Source organism: Felis catus, chromosome A2 (genome assembly GCF_018350175.1).
Source record: "Felis catus isolate Fca126 chromosome A2, F.catus_Fca126_mat1.0, whole genome shotgun sequence".
Taxonomy (NCBI): Eukaryota; Metazoa; Chordata; class Mammalia; order Carnivora; family Felidae; genus Felis; species Felis catus.
The window spans coordinates 31694632-31718812 of record NC_058369.1 but is presented as its reverse complement, the minus strand read 5'-3'; the positions used below and the strand labels follow the sequence as shown (position 1 = coordinate 31718812).

Genomic DNA, 24181 nt, shown 5'->3' with positions numbered 1-24181 from the left:
AACTGTCAACAGAAGACTGACTAGAAACTTGTCAGGAACAGTGGCTTTAAAACATGAGAGAAGGAAACTTGATTTTTGAAAGGTGGAAGGGATTTCTACATCGGCCATGAATCTCTAAGATTCTTTGTTAAAGGAGAGGGAGGAAATAGGGATTTGCCTTATTCTTCCCAGTGATATATGCTGTGTTTAAATACTAAGTTTGGCCTTGCTCTGCAAAGAAAGACATTGGCATTTCCTGAAATATTTGGCACTTCCTACAGGCTGTAAATATTATTGGCTTGATTAGATGAACTCTGTTTCTCTCTGTTTCACTGTGTTTTTCTCAGGGATGTACAGCCTCTGCTTTGTATTTCTATAGTTGGCGTTTTCTCTTCCACAGACTCATGTTGGCTTAGAAGTCCCCTCTTTTTAGCTGGATACTTTGATGAGCTCTGAGCGGTGCACCCCTCTTTTTCCCTCTGACACAGAAAATTCTTCCTCTAGTGATCTTCTCTATGTCTGACAGAATGTTTTCAAGCTTAAAATACCCCTAAAATGTGAAGTCAGGAAATCTCTGCGCGATAACGCTTCTGGAAAAAGTTCTTTATGATTAAGAAAGACCCAAGAATTCCCAAGTGACTCCCGAGTTAGACACGGATAACATCTCTTTGATGAGCCATTTCTCATTGTCTTCTAATATATGAGGTCACAAATTGGCACCCGAAGTCAAGCACACTGGCAGGATTGGCTCAGCTAGCAAAGTTTTCTTTAAAATTTTGCATTAGTGACTAATCCTTAAAAATGAGGAGTTTTAACGTAAAAGTTCATAGTTGTATCTTAAAGAATTGAGGATCTGGCATCTCATCCCTGCAAGGATTGGTGCCGGCCACTGAGCTGGATGCTGACCCTTCTTTTTAGACAGTTGGATCTCTCCGGATCGCCCAGTCCATTTCAGCCTTTGATGTTACCTTCCCAAGCCCTACAGGCCCTTCGTTTTTGTGATCTCTGTCCTAATTCTTACTAGGAGGAAAATGTTTTAGAACAGCAACATTCACAGAAAATGATCTCCATGAGAATTTAAGGGAGTTCTGTGCTGAGATATTAGCAGGAAGAAATGAAACCATTGTCTCTCAGCTTACAGGCTAAGGTTCTATCTGTATTTTCTTCTGCTTCAGTGAAGATTGTGTTATTAAAGAGTCGGCTTCAGAAAAATGAGAGTATTTGATTGAGTTTGTCTGAAAAGTCAAATGAGGTGGTGGGTGACTGAGAATCTTTGACATCATCGCCCTGCTGCCGGTGTTTGAGCAGTGAATTTTCACACCTAGATACATCTGCGAGCTTGTTTCATTTCTTGCTAACCTCATTTCCAGCAACTTCTAAGAGACCCATCTCTCTTTTGTTCACGTTGCTTTCTGCGACATTGGGCCCTGAAATTCTGAAGTTAAGCTATTTTGGGTTCCCTGCTTAGGTAGACTCTTCTCTAAGACCGTGAAACATCATTCTATGATTTTCAGATGTGGAGAAAATTTTCTGTAGGACCAAGAAAACAGGCGGTTGTGGAAACTGGAGTCTTGGTTCAATTCGCCAATTCTGAAGTGAGCGCTTACAGTATTTTTGGAGGCCGCTTGTCTCATCCAAAAGGAACGTTATAGGGAAACAAAGAACCACTTTCTTTGATTTGTTTTGCAAGAAAACAATTAATGCTCTTCAACAAATGGGTTGAATTATGTCCAGTGACAGGATATTCCCATCTCTTGTATAACTCTCCTGTTCCTTGGATGGTCTCCTCTATTCCCTGAACTTGGTCAAACCTATGTGACACAGAGAGTTAGAAAGGGCATTTGTTCTCCAGAGAGTGAGAGATTATCTCTTCAGACTCTTTGATCGACTGTATATTTGCCTAATAAAATACGAGTCTGTGTTTAAAGGTGTTTGAAGGGATCATGTTGGACGAAAGAAATGGAATCAAATTTTAAAATTATGATATTGTTCAGGTGTGTGGGGGCTCAGTTGGTTAAGCACATGACTCTTGAGTTCGGCTCACATCGTGATCTCATGATTGTAGGATCAAGCCCCATGTCAGGCTCTATGCTGACAGCATGGAGCCCACTTGGGATTCTCTCTCCTTCTCCATCTGCCTCCCTCCCCCCCCCCCAAAAAAAATAAAAATAAAAATGAAGATAAAATTATGAGATATTTTAATATCTATTATGGAACTTTTTATACATTTAAAGGTTTTTTTTAAAAAAGCTCTAATGTTCTAAGAATGTTCTAAGATTTAAAAAAATTGGGGACCCTGAATGCCTTTCACTGAAAATGCTGATGTTTAATATCGTGTTAGTCGTCTCTGATTTGAGAAAACTCCTTTTTTTACCAAGAGAAATTACAGTGAACATTAAATGCTCTGTGCTGCAGGCAAAATACTAAAGACTAGTTAGGGTTAAGAGTAATGTGCTTTCATTTCTGTGAGAACCTTTCATTTTACTCCCTGATCACGGGGTTGGTAGTATACCTTCAGGTGATACTCTTTATTATTCTATTGCTTCTGAGAAATGCCTTCAATTATATATAATGCACATGGAAGTCTCCTCCCATTTAGAGAGGTGTTTTTGCATATGGGCATTTAATTTCATAAAAATCTCCTCGCTGAGGAGCGCCTGGGTGGCTCAGTCAGCTTGAGCGTCCAACTCTTGATTTCAGCTCAGGTCGTGATCCCAGGATTGTGGGGTCAAACCCCACATCGGGCTCTGCGCCGAGTGTGGAGCCTGCTTGAGATTCTCTCTCTCCCTCCCCCTCTACCCCTCCCCCCCCCGCCGGCTCTCTCACTCTGTCTCTCAAAAATAAATAACACATTTTTTTTAAATCTTAAAAAAAATCTCCTAGCTTCAAAACCCAACCTTCTTAAAGTAGTGTGAGAAATGGTACATATGACCGATGATGCCAGAAAGGAAGGGCGTTCGTGTTGTGACTTTTAAGGATTTTTAGTCACTGGGGCCGCTCACACCCCTCTCCCGCCGTTCGCTTCAAACAAAGTGTGTCCTGTCATCCGGAGAGCCCTCCGCGACCTAACCTGCCCTGATTGACCATGTGTGCTTGTTTCCAGTTTGTCTTCACGCTCGCCAGCATGTGCCCCGTCCTCTAGAGCTGTCGGGGTGGTAAATTTATAGTGGGTGATACTTCAGGAAGAATTTGGAAAAATATTTAGGACACCGTAAGAACTGTAGATGGTGAGCAGGGGTTCTCTACCGGAGCCCTATTGGAATTTGGGGCTGGGTAATTTTTTGCTGTTGGGACTGCCCCTTTCCGTGTAGGATTACTCACAGCTTCCTTGGCCTCTCCCCATTAGATCCCAGTAGCATAAGCCACCCACTCCCCAAGACCTTGGGATGACCAAAGCTGCCTCCAGACAGTGCCCAGTGACCCTGGGGGTTCACTCAAGTGGGGTTGAGAAACACTGGATGAAAGTGACGTTAAAACCCAAAGGGTCAGTCGGCAAAATTTTGGCTCAGTCGAGGCATAAAAGGCTGACCCAGATCAGCAGTTCCTTGAGTGCCTACCATGTTCTAGTTCCAGTGGCATAGCTTCTCCCTCCTAACAGGGTCAGGTATTTGGCAGAGTGAAAAAGGGGGGAACCCTTGCTGCTTGAGCAGAGGCCGTGCTTTCCAAACAAACAGACCCTGCTATCCTCAGTGAGTCAAAACAAGGATTGGAGTGGGGTGAGGACCAGGGAGCGGCACATGGGCCACCTTTTATTCTCCAAAACAGAAATCGAGTTCTCCTTTGATATAGGGAAAACTGGCTCGTTGAAAAAAAAAAGAAAGAAAGAAAAGAAAATATGAGATACCTAAGGAAGTGGGTCAAAGTCACCCGTAATTCCACCAGTAAGGAGTGTTGTTTTGCAACCTTTATAATAGGCGTGCAGCAAGTATCTTTGTAAAAGGAGTACTTTCTCTTTTGTTTCGAACAAAAAAAATGTGATGATGCCGTCCATTTACCCTGACTTTCGTTTCACTTCATCTCCTGTGAACATTTTTCGGGATCTGTACAGTTAGATCCAGGTTATCCTTTGGAAGAGTTGTTTGGTCCTCCCTGGGAGTTTCCAGCGTGGAAACCTAGTGGTCCCACCCACCACTAGGGGGAGCATTTGGAAATGGATGTTTAGAAGGGGGTACTTCACCGTCAAAATAATTCCACTAGCGTTAAAATGGGTAGCAGCTTGGGACGCTGAGCATCCGGAAAATCGCCAGATGTTTCTACAAAGACAAAGCAAGTCGGAGTGCCAAGAGTGCCACTGTTGAGCACCCTGAGCTGACGGTTTCTTTCTGAAGGGTGCCTTGTTGGCAGCTCTCCGCTGCATTAAATAAGGTGGGGGCTGCCGTCGACCCCGTGCATTTGCCTTTTCCTCTCCTGAAGAACAATTCTGAGAGGTGGAGTGGTCACACGTGAGCCTTTTTAAGGCTTTTGACTTGTTGTGGGAAACTGCCCTCCAGAAAGGTTATAACTGGTAAGTCCTCTGGGTACACAGTCTTCGCCGGGCACGTGTGGATGTGTTTTTTCTGTTCGTTCTGCTCAGTGCTCCCTGCAAGCCTGAACACGCCCTCAGTTTGCTTCTCCTGAGTGAATTCCTCTTTATCGATGTTTTGGATACTCCAGCATCTGTAGACGGTAGACAGTTCTCAAATATGAACGTCCCCAATCCTTGGCTTCCAAACGTTAGTAATATTCCCTTGGCCTTAAACTGTGTCTTTGCGCCTAAAGAGCAGTGATTGGGTCATTCGTCCAGAAGTCTCAACTCGCGCATCACGTGACCACAGGAAGGCGGCAGATACCAGGAGTCAGCGTCCAGCGTTCGGCTTTCATAATTCGGCCCCATGTGGCAAGTCAGATCATCCAGTGCTGCCTACAGGAGGGGGTGAACTAGTTGGTTTCGAGCCCCGTGAAAGTGTGGAGTATCTCTCTTGGAGGTACATAAAAGTCTTTGTTTGGCTTTTCATTTAGTGACCGTTGCTCATCCATCAGGTATCAGATTAAATGCGTTTCCTCAAGGCGTGTCTCTGACCACCGCCTACACCCGCTGTGAGATTGGGTCCCCAGTTACATGCTGCGTAGCAGTCCCTGCAACTTCCCTTATTAGCACGTTTTCAAATGTAATTAAATACCTGTGTGATTATCTGCTTGGTGTCAGCCTCCTTCACTCTGCTCTAAGACCCGAGAGGGCAGGGGTCTTGTCTGGTTCGTTCTTCACGAATCCCCCAGCACCTAGCACAGTGCCTGACCCGTAGCAGCCAGCCAGCAGATACTTGTTAAGAGACAGGCAGATGACCCAGATGCTCGGCAGAAGCAGAAAGGTTCAGGATTGCATCACACGGAAAAGACAGAAGTCATCAAAATGTTTTGTTTTTTTTTCTAACATGAAGGGTTATTCTGTATCAAGTTTTCCTGCTCCTTGTGTTTCTCTTAAAGGTATGTGTTCTAAGCAGATTCCCCTAACCATTTCGGTGGCTTCAGGGTTTTCTCAGTTTACGGGGGATGGGAGACTGGTGTGCTTTAGCCCACACGTGCATGGAAGCTGCTGACTCTAAGACCCGGGCCTGGAGCATGGTAGCAGGAGCCTAGGGTCTGGCAGGGAATCATTTGCATCTCAGTCCAAATGTAGGGAGCCCTTTGGGAGCCACAGGGCGAGGAGGAAGAAGCAGCATGGTCCAGCGGGAAGAACCTCACCTCTGCAGTCGGGCACATCTGGCCCCTCCTCCGTACCTTTCTGACCGAGAAGGGTACTCACTTTCCAAGAGTGTTGGTTTTCTCATGATGATGATGATGATGACAGTGGAGAAAATCCTCAGCGCTTGTTACGTGCCCACCACTGTTTTTAACTTTGCTTGCGTTACCCTATTTAATTCTCGAATCAGCCTTACCGGGTCCTTGTCACTCCTGTCTCTGTGTCAGAGGTGAACAAAGCAGGGCTCAGATTTAACAACGTGCCCCCAGCCACACAACCGAGCAGCAGAGACCAATTCAGTCTCCACCAACCCACCTGGGAGTTGGTGTTCCTAGACGGATAGGCCCCAGGACCCCAAATGAAGGAGCGTGTGCACACAGAAGGTGCTCGCTGAAATGGTTGTCACCTTACTGCCCTTCCTGTGCAGCTATCGTGTCTCCGATAACTGTTGCCCCGAACTGAGCAGGCAGCAAGAGGGGGAAAGGAACAATTGCTTGTCCGGGACAGAGGAAGGTTGGGTGAGGGTGGAGGATGGTTAACAGGAGTCCCACGTTCCTCCTCAGCCTTCTCCAAAGCTTTCAGTCAAATCATTTCGAATTCTGCCGAGACAGAGGCCTTTCTGTTCCCAACGTTGCCTGCTGTGTGAGTGTCGTAAAGGTGCAACATCTTTCCTTCTTTCAACATTTTTTCATTGAGGCAGAGCGTGAGGCGGGGAGCGGCCTCCACCCTCCGCTGAGACAGAGGGAGACACAGAATCCGAAGCGGGCTCCAGGCTCCAAGCTGTCAGCACAGAGCCTGACGCAGGGCTCAAACTCATGAGCTGTGAGATCATAACCTGAGCCAAAGTCAGATGCTTAACCAACTGAGCTACCCAGGTGTCCCTTTTTTCTTTCTTTTTTTTTTTTTTAAATCTTTATTTCTTTTTGAGAGAGAGAGACAGAGTGAGAGCAGGGGAGGAACAGAGAGATTGGGAGACATGGAATCCGAAGCAGGCTCCAGGCTCCGAGCTGTCGGCACAGAGCCCGATGCGGGGCTCGAACACACAAACCTGTGAGATCAGGACCTGAGCCGAAGTCGGACGCTCAACCGACTGAGCCACCCAGGCACCCCAAGGTGTAACATCTTTCTAATGAAGTTCTGGCTCCACTGAGGCAGAGCTACTTGGACAGGGGCTCAGACGGGGCCACCTGACTGAGTTCTCCCGTGCCCCAAGCAGGTTTCAGAGCTGTCTGCTGAAGAGATGAGCTCCCCCACCCACCTTCCTTGGTGCCTGAAATCTGCAACATCACCATCACTAGGCCTAGGAGGAATGAGTCCATAGGCCGCTCATAGGCCATTTTTGCTGCCCCTCAGGGGATCAGCAAGTCAGTGGGTGGTATCACTTCTGGCTCTGGCCTCTCTTTATTTGCCGCTGAGAGCTTCTTTCGCACCCGTCTCTGATGGGTGGGCTTCTTGGCGGTGCTGCCCTGGACTGTGTTCCCCCTGAGGGGGTAAGGAGAGAATCAGAGACTATGCTGGAGAGTTTTTCATGCATCCATTCACTTATTCAGCAGATACTCGTGTGTACCTACTATGCTTCAGGCACTGTCCGAGGCACTGAGGATAAAACTATAAACACGATAATTAAGGTTTCTGCTAGATTGTAGTTGTAAGGGGGTGGGTGTTGGAGACCTAAATTAGAAAGCAAATAGATGTTCCAGATACATGCAAAAAGAACAATCATTTTAATAACAATGCTGTAAGCGTTTAGTGGACTCATGTTTACATGTGTCGGCTGTTGTGCTAGGTGCTTTACACGTTGTGTCTCATGTAATCCATACCATGAAGACAATACAGCAGCTTGTGGGATAATGGACGTGGACTGGCACGTTGGGCGGACTGGCTAATCTAGACTGATTGGTCAGGGGCAGCCTCTTGGACCGGCGGTATTTGAACTGCTGCGGAATGACCTGAAGAAGCCAGCCATGCAAAGATCTGGCTTGTTGAAGATGTTAAAGTGTCCATTTTGTGAAGGTCAGAAGGGAAATGAAGTCAGTACCAACTTCGTATTTGCATCAAGAATTGGGCGGGGCGGGGGGGGGGCGCCTGGGTGGCTCCGTCGGTTGAGGATCTGACTCTTCATTTCGGCTCATGATGTCACCGTCACCGTCCCTAAGAGCGAGCCCTGAGTCAGGCTCAGTGCTGACAGCACTGAACCTGCTTGGGATTCTCTCTCTCTTCCTCTCTCCCTCTCCCCACCCTGCCGCACTGCCCCCCACCCCATGCTTGTGTGCGTGTACACATGCATGTGCTCGCTCTCTCTCTCTCTCTCTCTCTCTCTCAATAAATAAACTGAAAAATACATATATTTTTTAAAAAGGGGAGCACCTGGGTGCCCCAGTTGACTGATTCGGCGTCTGACTCTTGATTTCAGCTCAAGTCATGATCTCAACGGTGAGATTGAGCCCCACATCTGGCTCTGCACTGACAGTGTGGAGCCTGTTTGAGATTCTCTCTCTTTCCTTCTCTTTCTGCCCCTCTCCTGCTCTTATGCACCTGTGCTCTCTTGCGCGCGCGCTCTCTCTCTCAAATAAATAAACTTTTAAGAAACTTTAAAAAATTTTGGGCAGGGTGTTGTGGATGGTTTGGGGGGAAGTGAGTGGAGCCCATGCAGTGTCCAGCTCTTGCCAAGGCATCCAGGGATGCGAAGCCTGGAAAACCCCACGGCCTTGGCTGCCTCTGGGACATCAAAGGAGCCCTCACACCCATCACCTTGATGTTCCTGCCTGCAAGTGGGGGTAAGGCAACAGAGAGCCCCCGTACAGATACTCTCAATAGGTTGATGTCTACCCCTTTTATCACGTGCCCTCCCTTTTCACACGTGAGCCTGTTGGAGGAAATCATACATTGTCTCTTTCACCCCAGGTACTCGGTGCCTAAAATAATGCCTGATGCCGATTACTCGTTCTGTGAAACAGATGTTACCTGAATCGACCATCACATTGGTCTTGTACCGATCCTTGTACAAAGTCCCTCCCTTCTCCAGGGAATACCTCGCCACTCAGAGAGGATCAGAAACTCCACTCGCTTGCCACAGGTAGTAAGGGGCAGAGCCAGGATTCACACCAGCTGTCTCTGCAACCCCAGTGCTTGTTTGGGCTCTTCCTCCTCCACCCCTCTTTCTTCTCCGGTGACCCACCCAGGGTATCAGATCCAAGGAAGCCGACTTGGCATATGTTGGAAGTACACGCCACATGCATCACACAAGGCCCTTTCATTCTTAGGGGAGGGAAGTTTCTTCTAATCTCAGGTTGACTCTGGTGACTAAGGGATTTCTCTTTTCTCCACCTCCAGTTTCCCCATCCCTACAGGAAGCAGGAAACTTCAAAGGCTAACTTTGCCCCATCAACAGTCTCTGTTTATCTCTGGCTCTTCTCACTCTTCGTTCCTGGCCGATAGCCCACGTGGCGAGAACCACATTTCCTCTACTCCCTCCAGTGGCCCCCGTGTTCCTGTGCAGTATTACATACCTGGACACTCACCGGTGATATTCATTCAGCGGGTATTTATGGAGTGCCAGCTATATGCCAGGCCTTTTCCGGGCGCTGAGGGACAGCCACGAGCAGACCAGTATCCTTCCCCTTACGAAGCCGACATCGTAGCAGAGGATGCTGTTCACAGTAGCGTGAATGCAGACGACTTGCAGAAAGTGATGTGTGCTAGAGAAGCAATAAAAAGGGGTGATATGGTTTAGATCCAGAGAGGACAAACATTTTCTGCGAAGAGCCGCACAGTAATTATTTTAGGCTTTGGAGGACATATGTAACCTCTATCACAAATACTCTGATGCTGTAGTGGAAAAGCAGTCAGAGACAACCTGTGGGTGAACGGGCATATGACAGTAAAACTTGGTGTAAAAGAAGTAGTCAGTGGGCCTGATTTCACTCAAAGGCTATCGCTTCCTGGTCCCTCATTTAGAGAAGCTGCTTTAGATGGGGGGGCCAAGGAAAGCATCGTTGAGGAGATGACATTTGAGCCGAGTTGTTGCTCCCATTATTACTTGTAATGTTTTCTAGTTATTTGGAGAGAGAGAAAGAGAGAGCAAGTCAGGGAGGGGCAGAGGAAAAAAGAATCCCAAGCAGGCTCCCTCCTTGCTTAGCAAGGAGGAGCCCAACACAGAGCTCGATCTCACGAACCTTAAGATCGTGACCTCGGCCGAAATCAGGAGTCAGATGCTTGACCAACTGAACCACACAGGCGCCCCTCAGGCTGAGCTGTTCCTTAGATGACCCACGTTTTGTCAGCCTCGGCCAGTGGTTTTTCAAAGTTAAGGGTCCCGTACCGCTTGGGAACTTTCCTAAAAATGCAGACTCCAAGGCTCTGTCCCAGACCTACTGAGCCAGAACTCTGAAGGTGGGCGCACCATTCTTTTTGGACTCTAGGTGTTTCTGATATGTGCCAAAGCTTGAGAACGGCTGCTCGAGGGTCGTGGGAAAAACCGGTGTTCGGAACACATGGAGCCACATCTTGGCTCTGCCCGTTTTTAGCTCTGTGACCTTGAGTGGACTGAACTTCGCTTGTTTTGTCTTGTAAAATGAAGAGACTCTTGCCTAAGTCTGAAGTAGCGATGAAGACTACCTAAATTTCTCTTTAAAGAGCCTAGGGGATGCTGACCCCTAGCAGGTCCTCATCGAATGGTACCTACTGTCGTCACCATGACCGTTATTTGGGTCTTTAAGACACTGCAGCAGAGTTGCCTGGGGGCAGTAATGGGATGAACCCCCAAAACTACCCCCTTCCATCTCTGGCATCTTGCCCCTGACTGACGTCTCTTGGACACAGCCTGAAGACAAGGTTGTTAATGTTAAAGGGGGAATTCACGATGCTTTTAAAATCCTTTTACCGGCCCTGCTCCTCAGCCCCTTGCTTGGCCTGTTGACCCAGAAAATGCTCTGGTCCCTGCTGTTGCAAAGCCATGAATTTTACAGCTGTGACTCACCCCTGGGCTGGGTCCCCAGTGTCAGCACCCAGCTTTGCAATTCACTACAGGCTATTGACAGTTTAGTCTTTTTTTAACGTGCGAAGCTATTTATACCAAGAGGGACAGAGGCCGGTAGATCTGGGGGAAGGGAGAGACGAATGACAAAGTGGTTCATCTCTCTGGGCCCGCTGGGTGGTTCTGGTTCATAAGACGGGAATGCACCGTCTAATAGCCCCTTTAAAAACCCCACAAACACCATCATTAGACTCACTAGCCGTTTGCACTATCATCTTCATTTCATTATTCCATCAGCACATGCTGAGCTCAAAATGGAATTTCATGGCCGCAGTAAGGCACACCGCTCTCCAAGTGGATTGGATTACATTGCTTCCAAGCGGCCTCTCCTGCGTTCACCTTCGCCGTCACTCATCCCAGTGCTTTCGGTGCAGCATGAGACGTGAGTGGGGAAGGGAGGCAGAAGGAGGCCCAAAAGCAATCTCCCGCACAGTTCTCAGGAAACCAGTCACGTCGACGATGCCGTGTTGATCTTGGCTCCATAAATGCAGTGACATCATCACATGGCAATGGGAAATATGCCCGTGCACGGTATTCAGTAAAACTGCCTGTTAATGAACTTGTTTTCAACAGAACTGTCAGAGATGGGCCCAGAAGCTGGGTTCAGGCTTCAGGGCCTTTGCCGGATCAAATCAGCAGCATTGCGGCCAAGTTCTACCAGCAGGGCCTTGTCAAGACTTGTGTCCAGAGTGTGATGCCTGGGGAAACCAAGGCTCGTTTGCAAACACAGGAAAGGTTAGCTGCCATTAGATTTTCCAGCTTTCAAGACGGATGGCCTTTATACTAAATGCATTCTGGGATCCTCAAGGTTGCGAGTGGGCCTCAGGACTTGGACTTGCTGCCTGTGTTCACTGCTGCCCGCCCTTTTTGCGGACTGTGTAGCCTACCCTGTGAGCTGGTGTGGCAATTGATTTACTATCAAGATGATCTCTGCCTTATGACTCGTGAGATATTTTGAGTAGTGTCATGGGATGGTTGGATGAATCTACCATCAGGCCCACTGATAACTAACTTTCTCCGCCTGTCCATCCATTCAGCTATCTGCTCATACCCTCACCCATTTATTCATTTGACAGTTATTTTTTAAGTAATCATTGCCTGTAAGCCCTCAGTCCAGGTGTGATCCCGGTGTGGCTGTTTTCCAGGAGCTTCCCAGCTCCTGTCTTGAGATTTTGCATGGTATGATGTGGACGCCTTCGCAGGCAGATGTAGACAGTCCTCTTTGCGGAAGATCCACAGAGACTTCAGGCTTTGTGTTGGTCTCCTGTGGCTTCCATTTTTTTCACTTCCATTTCATTCTTCTTGGCTCGTGGTATTCCCGAGTTTGAGCACTGGCATTCACTAACTCTGTGTTCAAATCCCAGCTATGTTGCTCCCAAACATTGACCAAGGTAATCCGCCTTCCTGAACCTTCCTTTCATCATCTGAAAACCAAGGATATCATTATGTAACTATAGCATGGTTGTAAGGATTGAATGAGACAATACTTTAAGCATGGAGCTTTAAAAATGGCTGCTTTTAGCTTTCTTTTGAATAGGCAAAAATTGGAAACAAACCACATGTCCATTAATGGACCAATGGATAAATTGTGTTGTATTCGTACAGTAGAATACTATTCTGCAATAAAAAGGAATGGACTTTTGATACATGCAACAACATGAATGAATCTAAAAATCTTTATTCTCAGTGAAAGAAATCAGACCAAAAAGTTACACACTCGAGGATTCCATTTATATGAAACTCTCGAAAATTCAATCACTAGCAGATCAATGGTTATTTAGGGATAGGAGAGGTGGGGAGAGTGGGAAGGAGGAAAGGCAAAAGGGAAGAGGAACCTTTCAAGGATAATAGGGTTTTTTTTTCTCTCTTGTGATCATGCTGATGATGGCTTTGTTGCTATATATGTGTATATGTATATCAAGTTTTATCAAGTTATGTTCTATGAATATGTGCAGCTTATTATATTTCAAATACCTCAGTCAAATGAACTAATGAATGAATGAACAAACGGACTTGCTCTTTAGCAGATAGGAAGGCAAGCATCTTCTCATTCCAATGCTGAGGTCTTCCTAGAGTTCCACAGTTGCCTCAGAAATTAAGTGAGCCTTTTGGCCAAGTACTGTCAGAAAGAATTTGCTTAGTATTAATTACACACAATAAAAAGGAGATTTGGGACAGAAACTCGTCAACATCCAGATGGATGGCACTGAAAACTCAGTTCCACAAACTGGCTCATTTCATCATCTCTGTAAATTCTCTCTGACAGTGCTTAACATGTAGTTGGTACTCAGTAAATACCAGTGGTTGTCGTTACTGCTATGGCGCCTAGAAAGACTGATTGAAACTCAGTGATCAGCTCTTGTTAAGAGAAGCTAATTACTCAGGAAATTGCTAAACCTGCATTTCCTGAAATGCATGCATAAATTCATAAGCTCTCGCTTGAGAGAAGATCAGGGCTGCCACATAGAGTTGTACAGTTTGTGCACTGCACAAAGGTGCCCGGCCTAGGGGGTGATTGGAGGCTGATATTCACCTAGGCTCTGATGACTCCCGAAAGGAGGAGCACATCTTGTTTAGCATAAGACACCTTGCAGCTTACCTTGCCGTAAGGCAGGACTCTATCTCGAGAGATTGGGGGCTTTTTCTAATTCGTAGTTGAGAGGGTATCTGTAATTTCCCTAAAGGTACCGAAAAGTCTAGCACCAACCTATAAAGGACTGTGAGCATTAACTAGCTCAGCTCATTGATCACTTTATTTCTTATTTCCCTGCAATCCTGGGGTTCTGGGAAACCTCTTGTTTGACTCTTGCCAGAGAATGTTAGAAGAGGTGGTGTTTCCATTGAGTAAGTGGTAAGGGAAAGGAGGGAGGGTTTTTTCCCCAGTTCTCATGGTCAAGATTGTGAACACCCAATGCCCTTTTCTAGTTTCTCCTTCCTCTTTCACATTTAACAAATCATGGCAAGCATCAGAGCCTTGGACAGAGAGGCGGGAAGGGATAAGAGCTGAAATACCAACCAACTAATTTTGCGAACCACTTGGCAACTCTCTTCCTGTTTGAGGGAGAGGTTCAAATCGATACAGATAAATTTGACCTTGAGTTTGTTCATGGTTATGAAGCATCCATCTTCTCCTGAACTCCATTGCTGTGTGGATCATCAAGAATTCATCTGGATGATGAATATTTCATAAGAAACAATTCTGGTGAAATAAGATCAGTGGGTGGTCTTTCCCAAGCATAGGGATTGAAAGCCATCTCTATGGTATCAGACACACTTGGGACCTGATGCACATCTGCCGCTCCCTGGCTGTATTTGTCATTGGAGCAGGTGTTTTGTTTTTTTTGTTTTTTGATTTTTGTTTTTTTGCCTTGGTGAAGTCATTTTTCTTCATTTATAAAATGAAATTGTACTGGTTCCTGCCTTAGAGGGCAACTAACACCTGGCATCTCAAGAAGCTTTAAATAGAATTACCGATTGGAAGTCCAACTGGTGTGAATACACTTTACCTGGAAAAAACCATCTGAGATAACAAAATTGGGATCTCCGTCTGATAGGGGGGTGAAATGGTAGTCTAGAGAATGGGGGAGAGGGTGGACAGACACAAGAACTATAGAAATAAGACCACAGATATTATTGAACCTCAGGGTGCCTGGGTGGCTCAGTCGGTTAAGCATCTGACTTCAGCTCGGGTCATTATCTCATGGTTTGTGGGTTTGAGCTCAATGTCAGACGCTGCACTGATAGCTCAGAGCCTGAAGCCTGCTTCAGATTCTGTCTCCTTCGCTCTTTGCCTCTCCCCTGCTCACGCTCACTCTCTTTGTCAAAAATAAATAAACGTTACAAAAATTAAAAAAAAAAAAAAAAAGAAGTGATTGAACCTGAACCTTGTGTTTGATGTTTAAGAATGCGATCTGAGAGAAAGTGTACAACTTTGCCCATTGTCACATGGAGCCGGAATTTAAGGAGTAGAGTTTATTTCCTTTACCAGTCTTCCCCCTACAACATCAGGGAAAATACTTAAGGACTGTAGAGCAGGCAGATAGAAACAGGGGCATTCAAGTCCAGAAAGAACTATGAATCAGAAAATTTCAGTTTCAGACAGTGGTCTCTAAGTGACCTTGACCAAGTTCCTTAACACCTTATAGCTTCTGTTTCTCATTTAGAAAATAAGGATGTTAAGTATTTTCTTCCCAGTATAAAGTAAGAATAAGGAAGGTAATGTTTCTAAATTGTTAGGGAAAAATGTGATAGAGTTAATGAGCAATAATCACTATTGATGTAATATTCTCTGTTGCCTTCCTAATTTTTTTTGCCTTTTGGTCTTCTATTGCCTGAGAGAGGTATCTTAAAATCCCTCATTGTATTTATGGGTTTGTTTATTCTTGAATTTCTGTTTTTGCTTTATATGTTTTGTGGCTGTATTGTGGGTGCCTGCAAGTTTGTTTTTCTAGATTTTTCCTTTAATTGTTTTTGTAACATCTCTTTTTAGTGTTTTTTGCATTTGATTTACTTTAACACGAAAATCACTTGTATGGTTTTTAAAAAGCTTATGAATGCTTCATGAATAATATTGTCCTAGAATATAAATAGTGGACCAGTGGCTATTACAAAGTGATCAACAAATGTATCACTAATGATGTTGAAGTGACCAAGGATCAGTTTTAATCACATGTAAAATTTCTTTTTTCACTACTAATTATATTCACTTAAATTCTGGTTTGTACAGTATCAACATTGCACACTAGCCTCCTTTGGGTGAATAATAGCAAGCAAGAGTATGCTTTTTCATTCCTTTATTTCAACCTTTTCTCATGGGTGTGTTTCCAGTAAGCAGCACGTGACGGATATTGTGTTTTACTTCTAAACTGATAATCTTTTCATCCGTGGATATAATATATTTACATTTGTTGTGATCACTTAATCATTACTACCACTTTTTTGTTGGTTTGTGTTTGCCATCTTTTTTCCTCTCCCTTTTTCTATTTTCTTCTACTTTTGAGTAGAAGCTTCCTTCATGTTCCTTCACTTTGGGAAAACTATAGACTACGTTCCTATTTCTCTAGTGATGGCTAACTACTTCCTCACATCCAACCACACTGGACCCCTTGCCGCTGTTCAAGTACCATGAGCTTCTTTCAGCCTCACGGTATTTACACGTCATTCATTTTTAACAAGTATCGGTGTTTCCATCCTTCTGATTATGACAGGGAACTTAGGTGATGTACTTTTAGTAGCATTTCTTAGCTTTTTTTTTCTCCCATCTTGAATAGCCTGCGTCTCAGTATGCTGTTTCAGCCTCCTCACTTGAGTTCGTATTTGCTCAAGTCTCAGTAAAACAGTTTAAAAATAAAATCATATGAATATTAATAATTTTGAGATCATTTCCTGTTTAGTTTATATCCTTATTTCCTTTTCTTAACATAGATAAGAACAGACGTGGAAACTCCCCATTTTGATAGGTTTGCTTTCTAAAATATCTATGAGGGGCGCCTGGATGGCTCAGTCAGTTGAGCGTCCGACTTGCACTCAGGTCATGATCTCACGGTCTGAGTTCGAGCTCCTCGTCAGGCTCTGTGCTGACAGCTCAGAGCCTGGAGCCAGCTTTGGATTCTGTCTCTCTCTCTGCCCCTCCCCAGCTCGCACCCTATCTCTCTCTCTCTCTCTCTCTCTCTCTCTCTCTCTCTCTCTCTCTCTCTCTCTCTCAAAAATAAATCAACATTAAAAAATACTTTTTAAAGATATGAGTAAAATTAAGGCTTTTCTTTCCCTTTTAATCCATTTTCTGCTGATTTCCAAAAAAGGTTTAGAGGAGTGTTCAGTAAACTAAAACAAGAGTAAAGAATGGTATAGGCAACGAGGGAAAATACCGTAGTCATCACAGAAGACCAAGGCTACGTGATACTACTACAACTGGACGCTGTTGTCGGCTAACACATAACAACATCCACTGTTGTTTGCATGAGACTGTGATCACATGCGGATGAGCATTGTTTTACGCCAGATGGTCAGGAATGTCAGGATGTTGAAGAGTTCCCGCCAGAACTGACTCTCTGGGTCTGAGCCTCGTTGACATTGGGTTCTCTTTTCTTGCAGTTATTGGCTAACACTTTTGAATGCTTCTCGTACCTCTTCTAGAATGATCAGGAAACTGCCTTGAGTAAGGAAGAGGTGCTATATCATGGAAATTCTATGATCTGTGACATGTTAAGTTATGCCCCGAGGCTCAACAGTCAGGAGAAATAACTTGCCCGATTATCAGTGGCGATTTATCTTATGGGTCTTCTCTGTGAACAACTGAGTTCCCACATGCTCGTTTGTTATAGATGCTGATGGCTGGGGCCAGTGTCTCCTTTGGAATCTTTAATTGTCTTATTCAAAACAGAAGAACAGTTATAAAAATACTTAAGTGTAAGTATAGATATACTGTCTGACTCATTTTTTTTCCCACTGATTTTCACCATAATTTCAGAGAAGTGTTACTGCTGAAAAACATTTGGTCCCAACATGTAATAAAAATTACCCTCAAGTAGTCAAGTTCATAGAGACGGAAAAGAGAATGATGACTGTGTGGTGGGAGCGGGAATTGGGGAGTTAATATTTAATAGGTATGGAATTTTAGTTCAGAAAGATGAAAAAGTTCTGGAGATAGATGGTGGTGATGGTTTACCAACATGGTATTTAATGCCATTTAAAAATGGTTAAAGCGGTAAGTTTTATATTATATGTATTTTACCACAAAATAAATACATAAAATGATAATAAACTAATAAAATTTAAGAATATACTCTCAGGAATTGGAGTAGTTGCTTCAAGGACCACGTGATCTTTGTTGAGGATAAGCCTGAACACATCAACTTCTGTTGCATAGACCTCAAAGAAATAAAACTTTGTCAAGCTGAATCAGTTCATGCAATCCTTACCATGGAACATTTTCAAAGCATGCACATTACCAAGTAACTTGGTTGATTTCCACCTTCTTTAGATTCCATTGGATCCATGTCATTTTCGTGACTAAGCAGCCATTCTCGCCTGTTCAATGTTTAAGGCTTTAGCAGGAATCTGCAGCTTGAAGAGTGAACTGTGACCACCTTGGCCATTGATTCATCAAATACTCAGGGCAGAGTGTAATCCTGTGACTAATTGATGAAGGCGGTGGGGAGAAGTGGAAAGAGAATGAGCTTGGAAATGAGACCTAAACTTGAATCCTGGCGAAAGCTCCTTACTCCTGAACAGGTCAAATAGATTATAATCTCGTTGGATCCTCATTATTCACAGAGTATTTGCAAATTTGCCTACTCATCATCAGAATTTGTTACCCCCAAAATCAATACCCACAGCACTTTTGCGGTTACCCTGAGACACATGTAGAGGGACGAAAGATTGGAATCGCCCAGCATGTATGTTTGCCACTTGAGGCTGAGCAAGGCAGTACTCTCCCTTTTGTTTTATCTCTCATAAAATGAAGAAGTATGCCTTTTGTCGTCTATTTAGTGCTAATTGTTCTGCGTTTGTGCTTTTTCGTGGTGATGTCGCTGTATCAGATGCCCCTCAAGCTTAGTGCTAGAGTGCCGTCTCATGTTTCTGAGGGCAAAACACCTGTGAGATGTCTCATGGAGAATGTATGTGCCGTAGATAATAACAGATCCCTACTCAGCGTGAGTTGAAGTGCTGTCGACTGTGGATTCACTGTTAGTGAATCAACTATATATACGTAGTTAAAACCATTAAGACAAGGTCATAGATTGATCCACTGATAAAAATGTTGTGACCAGAAGCTGGCAGGAATCTAGTCCTGTATTTCCCCTAGAAACAGTGGTTTACTGTTCACTACTTCAGAGAGTGTTATTGCTTTATAGAATTTACCGTGAATACCAAGAATTGACCATGATTTCCTTTCCAAAAGCTAATACCTTGTTCACACATGATTCCATTCTTTCTCTGCTGTATCGGGTGGTAGGGTTGTTAACAAATGATTTACTCCTGTTTCTTCCAGGCACATGCAAATTATGCCCACGCAAATTAAGCACAACCATGTGACTTGCCTTAACCAATGAAATGTACACAGAAGTCACATAGTTCACATCCAGATAAAAGCATTTAAAATTTTTTTTTAGCATTCATTTTTGAGACACAGAGACAGAGCATGAGCAGGGGAGGGAGACACAGAATCTGAAGGAGGCTCCAGGCTCTGAGCTGTCAGCACAGAGCCCAACACAGGGCTCGAACTCAACGGGCTGGGAGATCATGACCTGAGCTAAAGTCGGACGCTGAACCGACTGAGCTACCCAGGTGCCCCATTAAAAGCATTTAATTGCCGGTGTTCAGCTCCAGGCTTTTGTTTCCTCTGCTGCCATCATTGTGGGGCACATATTAATACAGAGCCTCAGTTACCTGGGACTCTGCCTACTCATGTCAGAGAATTAGCGTGAGTGAGAAATTAAACTGCGGTATGGATAAGGGTTTCATATACAGAGTGTATAAAGAACTCCTATAACTCAGAAACAGAAACAATTTAAAAAATAGGCAAAGAACTAGAATATGGAGACTTTTCCAAAAGAGATAAAGACACGGCCAATAAGCACTTGAAAAGATGCTCAACATCATCAGTCATTAGGGAAATGCAAATCAAAACCATAGGGAGATACCATTTCCTACCTACTAGAATGGCTATAATTTTGTTTAGGCTTATTTATTTATTTATTTTGAGAGTGGGGGGAAGGGCAGAGAGAGAGGGAGAGAGAGAGAATCCCAACCAGGCTCTACGCTGTCAGTGCAGAACCCAACTTGGAGCTCAATCTCATGAACCCATGAGATCATGACCTGTGTTAAAATTGAGAGTTGAATACTCAACCACCTGAGCCATGCAGGTACCCTGGATGGCTATAATTCTTGAAAATGGAAAATAACAAGTGTTGGTGAGGATGTAAAGAAATGGGAGCCCTCGTACGTGTACGTTGCTGGTGGAAATGGAAAACACTACAGCCAGTGTGGAAAACAGTTTGACAAGTCCTCACAAAAATGAAATATATGACCTAGCAACTCCCCTCCTAGGTATATACCCAAAGAACTGGAAGCAGAGATTCAAACGAATACTTTACATTGAAGAATGATTCACAAGAGTCCAAGGGTGAAAACAACCCGAGTTTTATCACTCGTTGAATCAGTAAACAAAATGCGGTCTATTCATGCAGTGGAATAGTATTCAGCCATAAAAAGTAATGGTGTCCAGTAGATCTACAACATGAGTGAACCTTGGAAAAATTATGCTAAGTGAAATAAACCAGAAAAGAAAAATATTGCATGATTGCCCTTAGATGAATTATCCATACTGGGTATATTCCTAGAGGCAGAAAGTAGTTGAGAGGTTATAAGAGGCTGGAAGAAGGGAGAAAAATGGAATTATTGCTTAATGTAAGGTAGAGAGTTTCTGTTGAGTATGATGAAAACATTGAGGTAGTAGATTACTGTGGTGGCTGTACAACATTGCGATTGTGATTAATGCCACTGAATTACACACTTTAAGATAATTAAAATGGCAAATCTTAAATGTGCTTTACCACAATAAGAGCATTAAGAAAAAAAATTTTTTAGGTTTATTGATCTATCTTGAGAGAGAAAGTCCAAGTGGGGGAGGAGCAGAGAGAGAGGGAGAGAGAGCGAGAGAATCCCAAGCAGGCTCTACGTTATCAGCGCAGAGCCTGATGTGGGGCCTGAACTCAGAAACCATGAGATCATGACCTGAGCTGAAGTCAGACACTTAACCGACTGCGCCATTCAGGGGCCCCAAGAAAAATGTTTTTCTAATTACAAAATGACTGTGGTGCAGAGCCAGTAATATTTTGTGGTTTGTTACAGTGGCATATTCTAGCTCATCCTAACCAAACCTTTTTTTTCCCCATCTTTTTCTCTAAAATAGCATAGTATTGACCATGAGTTTTATGACCGTATCTAACCTTGAACCTGCAGGCTAACCTTCACTGATCTTTTGGCCTCTCAGAACGGGGAAGGGTAAATACTTGCAATTCTGTCCATAACACATTTGAAACTTAATGGAGTGGGCAGTGTAACTCGGGCTGAGGGTAGCCATGGCGGTCAGAAATACTTGTTTCGTAATATATATGAAGCCCCTTAGTTTTCCTACTTTTTTGTGGGCTCACAACCATCATTTAATGTGCAGAAATAAAACTGCCTTAAATGAACTGATTCCAAATAAAGATCACCAACCTGTATTTTAAAATGGGTTCCCGGGGCACCTGGGTGGCTCACTCAGTTCGGCATGCAACTACGGCTCAGGTCACGATCTCGCGGCTTGTGAGTTCGAGCCCCGCGTCGGGCTCTGTGCTGACAGCTCGGAGCCCAGAGCCTGGTTATGATTCCGTCTCCCTATCTCTCAGCTCCTCTGCTGTTCACACTCTGCCTCTCCCTCTCTCAAAAATAAATAAACATTTAAAAAAAAAAACTTTTTTAAAGGAAACAAGAAGGGAGCAAAAGATATGCAAAGGGAGGGCAAAAATGTTGGTACATGCATGGAAGGAATGTGGAAAGGACTAAGAGAGTGAGAACTGTAAATGTTTCCAAGTATGTATCAGCTAAGGTAGATGACTTGGCCCAATGTGCTATTTGCCAGAATCATCAAAGAGCTAGCATGGTGTTTACAGGCCTTCTACTGTGTTTACCTTTTTAAAGAGAGTTTGCCAAAGAAACTGACAACGTAAGCTTCTGACAGTGGTATGATGGAAGTGGCTGACCTCACGAGATCTAGTTGGTCAGTTCTCAGGAATTCTATAAGCCGATTGTTAAATCCAGCCATTTTTTTAAAATATCTTTTTTGGGGCGCCTGGGTGGCTCAGTCGGTTAAGCACCTGACTTCAGCTCAGGTCACGATCTCACCGTCCGTGAGTTCGAGCCCCGCGTGGGGCTCCGGGCTGATGGCTCAAAGCCTGGAGCCTGCTTCCGGTTCTGTGTCTCCCTCTCTCTGCCCCTCCCCCATTCGTGCTCTGTCTCTCTCTGTCTCAAAAATAAATAAACGTTAAAAAAAAATTAAAAAATAAAATAAAATAAAATCTCTTTTTTAATTGTATTTTTCTATTTTTTTTTAAGTTTACTTATATATTTTGAGAAAGAGGGAGAGCAGGGGAAAGGGAGAGACAGAATCCCAAGCAGGCTCTGTGTTGTCAGTGCAGAGCCTAATGTAGGGCTCGATCTCACAGACTGAGGGATCATGACCTAAGCTGAAATCAAGAGTCAGACACTTAACCAACCGAGCCACACACGTGCCCCAAATTAAGCCATTTTTAAAACTTAATTGTATAAACTTATATTAAAAACAAAGCTAATAGATACTGAGAACTTATCACTTCATAATTACTTTCCTGTGTTTCACCATTATCTATGCTTTTGGGTTTATTTTATCTGTTATACTGCTGTGCATCTCTTCCCAGCCCTACAGGTAGCTCAAAATCATCCACCCCAGCATTGTTTCCACCATGGAAATTGGCAGGGGTACACATTTATGGATTTGATTTCTTGTTCTTTGACACTTAGTAGTGTTTTCGTCTGCCTCTGATGGCTCTGGCATTATTTTGACTTTGCTTTATGGTTACTTACATACTTTTCTTGTAACTCGTATATAACTTCATTCATCCAGGGGGAGTTTCTTATTTGTATACGTGTCCTTTCCGCAAAAGCTCTGAACAGTTCCTTGCATATAGTAGACTGTCTTGTCTACTCTGCTGGGGTTTCCATAATAGAATACCACGGACTGGGTGGCTTAAACAGCAGACATTATTCCTGGACAGTCTTGGAGGCAGGAAATCCAAGATCAGGGTCCCAGCAGGGTTGGTTTCTGGTGAGACCTCTCTTCTTGGCCTCCAGATGATTGCCTTCTGGGTGTGTCTTCGCATGGCCTTTTCTCTGTGCATGTACACTCTGGATGTCTCCTCCTCTTCTTATAAGGGCATCGGTTCTTTCTGATGACAGCCCCACACTCTGACCTCAATTAATTGGAATCATCTCTTTAGAGTCTCTGCCTCCAAATACAATCACATTGGCGGTTAAGGGGTTTACCATATGAGTGGTGTGGGGGTGGGAGGGGGAGACACGATTCAGTCCGCAACATAACACAGACATCTATCACGTATGCATTCAGTTGCTTCAAAGCTAAGAAATAGAGCCTTCCCTGCGCCTTGCCCCTGTACTAGTCGCATTATATCATTTGAGCCTCACTGCGATACATTAAGGTAAATATTATCGTCCCCATATTACAGATGGGCATATTGACTTTATAAGAGATAATGTAACTTGCCCAACTCTGTACAGATGGGGAGTGTTCAATCCGGTATTGAGACCCAAACAGTGTGACTGCAGGACCCAAACAAGCACTATAGGAAACTACCATCCCGCTTTTTCCTTACATATGTATGGGTATATTTTGTCTAAAGGCAATATTGAAACTGTTACCGAAAAAATAAGTAAGCAACTGTTGGGGAATTTTTAGCCTGTATGCAAATGTGTAGACATTCTTCAAAGAATGTTTTGGTAGAACTGGGGTAGGGGAGTCTTTATGTAGTTGCAGTTTAAAGGGGACGTGTTTAAACCCCAGGGTCTTTCATTTCTGGGGCCTCTTGTTTAAGACAGGATAAAGTAACTGTCAGGTAATGCTCCAAACTAAATGAAAAGTATTTTCTAACTAAACAGTGAAGTTTAATACTGTAAGTAAAAGATTTTAAGAGCTTAAAGGTTTGGGAAGAGAGCGAGTGTGTGGAGCTAGCAGGCCTAGAAGCAGATCAAGTCATGTGACTTGGGATTATAGGAGCTGCTGGAGGACGTAATGTGATTATTTTCTTTAATTTGAACAAAGTCGATTCAGCTTGAAAGAAAATCTCTGACTTCACATGCAAATGGGTGTTGGTTTGGCCCCTTCCTCTTAAAGAAACAGTCCCTTGGCAGTTATTCCATTCTTCCTTTTAGCCTCTTCCCCATCCCCCCACCCCAGGAATCATCAGGGACGAAGGAAGTGCTTTGATGGGGTGAAAGGGAAGCTCTAAGAGTTTTACTCGGGGCCCCTCCGGAAACCTCACCTGTGTGTTCTCTTGCTCCATGTCTCTCCCAGTCCTTCGATAAACCGGAAAGGCAGGAGGATGTACAGCGTGCGTTCCCTCAGCAAACAGGTGCTGAGTACCTGCTAGGTACAAGATACTCCTCTGGGGGTGTATAGTGAACCAAATCCCGGGTATTCGCGTTCTAGAGGGAAGAGAGAGAAAATGAACTAGTAAAGTATGCATTGGCAAATGGTAAGTTCTCTGAAGAAAAGCAAGTTAAGGGTTTACCACTTTCAGCACTACTGACACTTCAATCCAGATTATTCTTCGCCGTGGAGGCCCTCTTTTGTACTGTAGGAGTTTTAGCGGCATCCCCGCCCTCCAGCCGTGTGCCACTAGCCTGCCACG

The 24181-nt window shown here is 44.2% G+C and overlaps 1 protein-coding gene across 7 annotated transcripts in view; it reads left to right on the top strand.

The window, feature by feature from the left end:
• PRICKLE2 (prickle planar cell polarity protein 2) overlaps positions 1–24181 on the top strand; it is a 329432-nt gene that overhangs the window by 237674 nt on the left and 67577 nt on the right. The gene's annotated exons all lie outside the window — the stretch shown is intronic.